This window comes from Lactuca sativa, chromosome 6, assembly GCF_002870075.4.
Source record: "Lactuca sativa cultivar Salinas chromosome 6, Lsat_Salinas_v11, whole genome shotgun sequence".
Lineage (NCBI taxonomy): Eukaryota > Viridiplantae > Streptophyta > Magnoliopsida > Asterales > Asteraceae > Lactuca > Lactuca sativa.
This window is the reverse complement of record NC_056628.2, coordinates 19,285,518-19,294,972: the sequence shown is the minus strand read 5'-3', so window position 1 is coordinate 19,294,972 and position 9,455 is coordinate 19,285,518.

Sequence of the window (9,455 nt, the reverse complement as noted above, 5' to 3'; positions counted from 1 at the left end):
AACCATTGAGGGTTACCATGGCATAAAGGTGCCAACTTTATGGCCATGGGAGACCAATGCATCTTGTAGACCTCTTTTTATGGCTTTTTGAACCAAAGGCCCTATGCATGTACATCAAGTTTGAAGCTTTATGTATAAAATGGACCCTAGGAGGCCAGATATATGGTTTTGACATGTTAAGACCCATTATAATCGACTGTATAGTTTTGGACATAGAGGGACTCGACAAGTCGTTCTTCGGACTCGGCGAGTCAGGGTGCATTTTCCACCAAATCCTTATATTTTTGGACCAGTTGTTAAGATCGAAGGTTTCCCCAATTGTTTAGGTTCACTAGGGACCTGGAAATCATAGGACTCGACGAGTGGATGGAAAGACTCAACGAGTTCAAGGAAATGTCCCAGCCACATGAAGATGGACTCGGCGAGTTCAAAGGGAACTCGGAGAGTCATAGACTGAACATCTTCTTATGGATGAAGATGAACTCGACGAGTTCAAGGACAAACTCGGCGAGTCGGTTGAAGGTTGTCCGATGTGTTGTTGAAGGCGATCTCGTGAAGCTCTTGCTAGACTCAACGAGTAGGGACGAGATTACGACATTTTGTGGATATGGGGACTCGACGAGTTGACAGACTCACTTGGCGAGTTGAGTCAACCATATGTTGACTTTGACCAAAAAGTTGACTTCGACCATCGATTTGACTTTAACTTTGACTTGGACTGAGTGACCCTTGTAAGGGTTACGAGTATGAGTTGATAACTTAGAAGAGTTATCGTGTAGGGATTGAGGGGGATGGGAGAGTCGATTTCCACATCGAGATCAGTGCAGACACTACACGACTTCGAGGTGAGTTTCCTTCTAGTAAGGGTGGGTCTACGGCCACAGTGCCGACCCACAAGTGATAGTGTTGGATAGATGATCGTCTTTGTGATAATTATCTAGGATTGATATGTGATATGCTTACTGTGTTTGATATGATTAATGTGCTTGATATGATTATTGTGCTTAATGTGTGTTAGCAGTAGTATGGGTGAAATAGTCCCCAGTTACTGGTTGAAAGATACCGAAGGGGAGGTTAGCTCCCATTTACCGGTTGAATGATACCGAAGGGGAGGTTAGTTCCCAGTTACCGGCTGAAAGATATTGAGGGTCAGTCCAGCTCTCGGCTATTCCTGACGGTTACCGGTTGAAAGATACCAAGGATTATGCATTATTTGGTATGGGTATTATGGGGGAACTTACTAAGATTTGTGCTTACGGTTTTTAGTTTTTGGTTTTCTATACCTGTTCATCTAAGGGGAAGGAGTCAGTGGTGTAGTAGCGCATCACACATTTTCACATGATTTCTGCATTTGAGAAGCCTGGGATTCGTACTCTGATATTATACTATTCGTTGGAATGTTTTTGAAACTTATGACTTATGATTTTGTAGTAAAAGGAATTGTAATGCTGTTTTCGATGAATATTTTATAAGTAATATATTTTCAAACAAAATTTTTTGGGTCCCGATTTTGGGGTGTTACATTGTGTTGGGTGGAAATGTAACCTCCCTCTTCTCCATCATCTTTAACCTTACTCGTTTGTAAGCAACCCTTCTATTGAATGCCTTTCTTGAACTTTCTTGCATTGTTGGGTTGACATCTTTTTATGTTTCCGCTTGGGTTCTTTCTTCATTCTCATGTCTTTAGCTTTTGTCTTGTCTCTTTCTGGGGTTTTCTTGTCAAAATGAGACTCAACACTCTCTTCTTCTTTTTCTTCAATCAGCTCCGTGACTTGATCTGGTGGTCTTGTAAAAGCAAATACCTCAAAAATCATTAGCGTTGAAACTAGAGGTTTCAAATGGTTTTCTTCTTTTTCCAGTTGCTCTTCAAGTTTTTTATGCTCCATGAACATTGTGTTTCCTTGCTTCACCATTTTTTCCTTAGCACGAGATGGGAAAAGAAGAGGTGGTCGATATGGCTCAACAACAGAAAAATCATAATCTTCTTTTTTTCCCTCTATGTCGTGACGACTGGGAAGCTTCACGATACTCTTCTTCTTCTTCTTTTTTCTTTTTTACTTCGAGTGCCTGATTAGACTCCTCTTTAAGGTCCTTCATATGCACTAGTTCATCATCATCTTCTTCTGTATCAACGGCCATAACTTGAGCATTTTGGATTGACTCGATTTTTCATGAAGGTGAATCTGGTAGCTTTTCTTGTACAAGCCTTGTTAATTGCACCACTTGCGTACATATACTTAAAATATATTCTTTTTGTTCTCTAAGTATTGCGTCTGTAGCATCATATCGTTGTTCGCTAGCTTCCATATATCTAAATAACATTGAATCGAGAACATATATTTTCTCTAATTGGACTTGATCAATTTGGTAGAGATCATGCTTAAGTTCTTGAATTTCTTTCATATCTCGTTCTCTCTTGTACTCCACCTCACAATCCTTAGTAGAATGGGGCCCCCCACAAGCTCCACATCTATCATGAATTGATCCTGTAACACCGTGAATTTCAAAATAATTTTTCGCATAATATAAAAACATATTCATTTAATTTTTATAAAAACATCAATGTTTAAAACTCCAATCCATGTCATACAAAAATCCCAAGATCACATATCATCAAAATCCCATGTATGTGTATTGATCAAGTCGGCGCCTTCCCACGGTCATCACTAGTACCTGAAACAAATAACACCAACACTGTAAGCACAAAGCTTAGTGAGTTCCCCAAAATACCACACATAACACATATTAGCCACTCGAGGCTATAACTCTGTGGGTCCGTAGACCCTACTCTGTGAACCCACTGGTTCTAACTCTGGAAACCTTCCGGTTCCAACTCTATAAACATGCACAGCATAATTCACATAGAAATAATGCAGTACAACACATAACATACATGTAGCATACAAATACTCTATCACATAACTCTGATTACCTACTCAAGGTAAAATATAGTGAGAAGACTCACCTCGCGTATCTCGATAACTCGCAAATCCCGAAAATCACTCGCGCTCGATCCTCCGAGCTATAATCCTCCTATGACACAATATATCTCTAATTAACACTTCCTCAACTAAGGTTGACTACCCCCATCGAGTCAACACTGGTCAACTCTGGTCAACGTTCAACGGTCAACTTTGACCGGACTCGGCAAGTGCACTAGAGCGACTCGGCGAGTCTATACGTGTTCACTGACTCCCTAGGATCCTCTCTTGACAGGTCGAGTACATCCCTGACTCGACGAGTTCCACCTGGCATGAATCGCGGGGCCACCACGACTCAACTCGCCGAGTCTCAAGAACAACTCGGCGAGTTCCAGCTCGACTCAGTCCACTCGACAACCCCTTCTGACTCACTGAGTCAACCCCTTAACTCGGAAAGACCACTCGCTGAGTGGTTAAGGACAATCTTCATGCTACTCGCCGAGTCTGTTCTTCAGACTCGACGAGTCCATTCCATGCATCAACTCAATCTCGCTCCTGAGGTCATATCCGTTCCATTAACTCATAGATCCTGTCCTTCCAAGCACATTCATCACGTAAAGTCCCAATCTTGGCTACCATGCAACGCCTACAAGGCTTCTTTTGGTGAAATGACATCTAAAATGGTAACCTAAGCCCCCAACTCAAAAGGGAAGGCATAAAGCAGAGCATTTGGGACTCTATGGACCTACTAAGGTCTAGATCTAGGTACCATTTCCCCATGGGACCTCTCACACTCCAATTACAAGGCAAACAAGGCATGAAGAAACCCTAGATTTGACCCCATCCATAAAAACACGAGAATAAGCTCTGAATATTACCTCAAATAGCTTCCTCTGCCGAAATGGAAGTAGATCCAAGCTCCCCAACTCTCCTAGCTTGGCCTTCCTCTTCCTTTCTCGCAAACACACACAAAGATGGTGAATAATGGTCTATTATCTCACTCACAAGAACTCTCAGATGCTCTGGTGCTCTCAAGGTCGAAGGTAGCCGCAATGAAGGGGTATAAGGTCCTTTAAATAGGGCTCAAGGCTGGGAAATTAGGGTTTCATTAAACAGCGTGGACTCGCCGAGTCCACTCTTGGACTCGCCAAGTCCGGACGTGAACCCGCGTCCAAATCCGCGATCATGCTCGGTGAGTCTAGGCTCCAACTCGCCGAGTCTCTTCACAAATTACCAAAAGTAAATAAATGAATAATACCTAGGAATCTGGGCTGTTACAATTCTCCCCCTCTAGAACTAGACTTCGCCCTCGAAGTATCGCTCTGCAAATAACTCTGGATGCTGCTCACGCATCTCACGCTCCGTTTCCCAAGTCATCTCGGACCCCTTCCGATGCTGCCACTGAACCAAAACCAGGGGTACCTCCTTGTTCCTCAGAACCTTGATTTTCCGATCTCTGATGGCCACTGGTCTCTCAGCATAATTCAGGCTCGCATCCACCTGAATATCCTCTATTGGAACCACTGCCGACTCATCGGCTATACATTTCCTCAGCTGCGACACATGAAAAGTGTCGTGAATCTGCCCCAACTCTGCTGGCAAATCCAAACGATAGGCTACCCGGCCTACCCTCACGATCACTCGGAAAGGACCAATATATCGGGGCCCCAACTTGCCCCTCTTCCTGAATCGAGTCACTCCTTTCCAAGGAGAGACCTTTAGGAGTATAAGGTCGCCGACCTGAAACTCAAGCTCGGACCGGCGTCTGTCTGCATAACTCTTCTGACGACTCTGAGCGGTCAACAACCTCTGTCTGACCTGCTGGATCTGCTCTGTCGTCTGAAGCATGATCTCTGTACTGCCCATCACCCGCTGTCCAACCTCTCCCCAACAAATGGGGGTCCGACACCTCCTCCCATACAACAGCTCAAAGGGCGGCATACCAATGCTCGAATGATGGCTATTGTTGTAGGAAAACTCTTCCAAGGGCAAATATGCATCCCAGCTACCCCTAAAATCCAACACACATGCCCGGAGCATGTCCTCAAGCGTCTGACTCGTCCGCTCACTCTGACTGTTTGTCTGGGGATGATATGCGATACTAAAATGCAGTCTAGTACCCAACTCCTCATGAAACTTCTTCCAAAATCTGGAAGTGAAACGCACATCACGGTCTGAAACAATCGAGATCGGCACCCCATGCCTAGATACCACTTCCCTCACATACACCTCTGCCAATTTCTCTGCTGAAGAACTCTCGCTGACAGCAAGAAAATGAGCGCTCTTCGTCAACCTGTTCACAATCACCCAAATTGCATCAACTCCTCTGGCAGTCCTTGGCAATTTGGTGATGAAATCCATGGTGATCTGTTCCCACTTCCATTTGGGAACCTCCAATGGCTGCAATTTACCATGTGGCCTCTGGTGCTCGGCCTTAACCCTACGGCAGGTCAAGTACCTCTCAAAAAACCATGCAACATCCCTCTTCATACAGGGCCACCAATACTCCCTTCTCAGGTCCAAATACATCTTAGTGGCCCCGGGATGGATCGAAAATTTCGACCGATGAGCCTCTTCCATCAAAATGGTACGCGTTCCTCCCACAAACGGCACCCAGATACGCCCCTGAAATGTCATAAGCCCCCGACCATCGGTAACGAACTCTGAAACCAAACCAACAACCTGCTCTTTCTTCTGCATCTCGGGTTGCACGGCCTCGACCTGTGCCCCACGAATGGCGTCCAACACTGGAGCTATCACGGTCAATCTCAAACATACGTCCCGCAGCGGGGTGCTCTCTGCCCTGCGGCTCAGTGCATCAGCTACAACATTAGCCTTGCCCGGGTGGTACAGGATCTCACAATCATAATCCTTGACCACATCCAACCACCTTCTCTGTCGCATATTTAGGTTGGGCTGATCCATCAAATATTTCAAACTCTTATGGTCTGTGTATATCGTACACCGAACCCCATACAGGTAGTGACGCCAAATCTTGAGGTCGAACACAACTGCGCCCAACTCCAGATCATGGGTGGGGTATCTCATCCCATGAGGATTCAGCTGCCTCGATGCATATGCTATCACATGCCCCCTCTGCATCAACACCGCCCCCAACCCCATAATCGATGCGTCACAGTATACCACAAAGTCCTCCATCCCTTCCGGGAGGGCTAACACCGGGGCTTCGCATAACCTTTGGCGAAGTGTCTCAAAGGAGGCCTGCTGCTCGGGGGCCCATGAAAAAGCAACACCCTTCCGGGTCAACCTGGTGAGTGGCACTGCGATCTTAGAGAAATCCTTGATAAATCTCCGATAATACCCTGCCAACCCTAGGAAACTCCTGATCTTGGAGGGTGACCTCGGCACCTCCCAACTTATCACCGCCTCAACCTTGGCCGGGTCGACCAATATCCCCTCCTGGTTAACGAGATGTCCTAAGAACTAGACCTCCCGCAACCAGAAATCACACTTGGAGAATTTGGCATAAAGCCTCTCCGATCTCAGAACTCCGAGAACCTCTCTCAAATGCTCCTCATGCTGCTCTCTAGATCTCGAATATACCAAAATGTCGTCGATAAATACAATCACCGACCAATCCAACATCGGCCTACACACTCGGTTCATGAGATCCATGAACACTGCTGGGGCATTGGTGAGCCCAAAAGGCATCACCACAAACTCGTAATGCCCATAACGCGTCCTGAATGCTGTCTTCTGGACGTCCTCATCCCGCACCCTCACCTGATGATATCCAGACCTCAAATCGATCTTGGAGAACCAAAACGCTCCCTGCAACTGATCGAACAAATCGTCGATCCTCGGCAACGGGTAACTGTTTTTGACCGTCAGCTTGTTCAACTCCCGGTAATCAATGCACATCCGGTGTGAACCATCCTTCTTCTTGACGAACAGGAGAGGCGCTCCCCACGACGAGCTGCTCGTCCGAATAAACCCCTTCCCCAGCAGCTCTTGAAGCTGTGATGATAACTCTTGCATCTCTGTAGGTGCAAGGCGATAAGGCACCTTAGCGATAGGCGCGGCCCCCGGAACCAAATCGATACTGAACTCCACTTGCCTCACAGGAGGCACACCCGGAAACTCCTCGGGAAATACATCCGGGAACTCACGCACTACCGGAACCTCCTCAACTGACCTCGGTCTCTCGGAATCCACCCGCGTATCCATCACATACGCCACAAAACCCTTACAGCCCTGCTGTAGACACTGCCTCGCCCTAGCGGCCGAACAAAACACCGATCCTGAATGTGTACCCTCGTCGTGCACAGAAAGAACTCCCCCACTAGGGTCTCGTATGGTCACCAGCTGTCGCTCGCAGTCGATAACCGCACCGAATCTACTCAACCAGTCCATGCCCACAATGACACAGACATCACCCATCACAATGGGAACCAGATCAATCAGGAACTCAACACCGAAAATCTCGACTACGCACCCTCGGAGAACCTCCGTGGCATATATCACCCTCTCGTCAGCTATGGAAACTCTCAAAGGCCAACTCAACGCCTCACGACTAACACTGATATGCTGACTAAAAGCCAAAGATACAAAAGACCGACTCGCACCCGAGTCAAATAACACCAAGGCAGGTACATAATTCACAAGAAAAGTACCTACGCATAACATAATATAAGCATAATATTTCAACATCAAAATAAATACACGAAAGAATACATACCAGCCACGACAGCGGGCGCTGCGCGGACCTCCTCCGCGGTCAGCTAAAAAGCTCTCCCTTGTGCCCTCGGCACCTCGGCCTTCACTGGCCGACTCTTGGTAGCTCTGATGGGGGCAGGAGCAGATCCCTGAGGTGCTCCCTGAGATGATCCTCGCAACTGCAGACACTCTGCCTTCCGGTGTCCGGTCTGATTGCAGTGAAAACACACCGCAAACCCCTTGGGGCAGTCCTTGGCCATGTGCCCCTCCTTGCCACACTTGTAGCAAGATCCCGCTCTACAGACTCCATCATGACCCTTTCCACACTTCCCACAAGTGCGGCCCCTCTGGCTCCCTGGTTTGGGATCAGCGGGCTTGGCCCGCTTGGCTGCCGGCTGAGTCTGTGTCGGTCGCCGATCCCTCCCCTGAGACTCTGCCTCCTCCCTGGCCTGAGTCTCTAGCTCAATCTCCCTCTTCCGGGCATTTTCCTGAAGCTCGGCAAATGTCCGGTAGGAGGAGTTCGCCGCGAACTCCCGAATGTCTCTCCTCAAAATACTCAGATATCGGCTCATACGTGTCTGCTCGGCGGACACGTGCTTAGGGCAGAACATCGCCCTCTCATGGAACATCATGGTAATCGTCGTAACAGACTCAATACCCTGCTTGAGGGTCAGAAACTCCTGGGCCAAACGCTCCCTCTCCACCTGGGGAACGTACTCATCTCGGAACATGGCATTGAACCTCTCCCAGGTCACTGCCGCAAGCTCAGCGGGCATAAAGTGAGCCGTCACAAACTTACACCAGTCTTTCGCTCCCAAGCGAAGCTGGTTCAGCGCGAACCGAACCTTCAAATGCTCAGGAGTTGAGCAAGTGAAGAAACACCCCTCCATGTCAGAAATCCATCTCATAGCCGCCACTGGGTCCTGGGTCCCATCAAACTCTGGTGGTTTTGTGTTGCTGAACTCTCGGAATAGCAACGCATCACCACCCTGCGGCCTCGCGGCAGCAATAGCTCCGGTGGCCGCCGCAACAGCAGCCTCAGAAAGAGAGGCATAACGCTTGTCAAAGGTCTCAATCAGCGTGGTCTTAATAGACCCGAACATCTCTGGTATCTCTGTCCTGATGGCCGCAGCCACCTCCTCGTGGATGATCCGGCGGATCTCCTCATCACTGGTCTCACTGCTCTCAGGCATCAGACGTGTCCTCACCATGATCTACCTCTGAAATACAACATACGATAAATTAGAATCCATTCGAGCATACTCACACTCGACAACTCATCCCTCCTTGATCCTTGGTATTCCAAAGATTCTTACTTGGGATGTACACCGCTCCGGTGCTTTCAGTAGTACGGGCCCAATACTACTGTCCACACCGTATCAGAATACACCCCAAGTCCTCTTCTTCGGGTCCCAAATTCCAAGTACTCTATCATGCACAATCCACTCTCTAACAAATCTCTCATAACCCCCTCGCTGCTACCAACTCACTCTCAAGCATCTCATAGCAGCTCACCTCTCCCTAGGCTAAGGCATCACAAATCAGGCCACTCTAGTCCTAATAGGAGTACCTAGCCTACTCTAGCATGAGAATACATCATATCAATATCAATATCACATAACATGAGGGTATTTTGGGAAATCACCGTTCGGGCGCGGACTGATCGTACACACAACTCTGCTATGCGTTCTTCCAAAAATCTTTTATTCTTTTTGAAAATACTTCTCAAATCCTCAGTTTGAGTTCAAATACGCCCGAAGGTGTACTCGAATCCCTCAAACCAAGGCTCTGATACCAACTTGTAACACTGTGAATTTCAAAATAATTTTTTGCATAATATAAAAACATATTCATTTA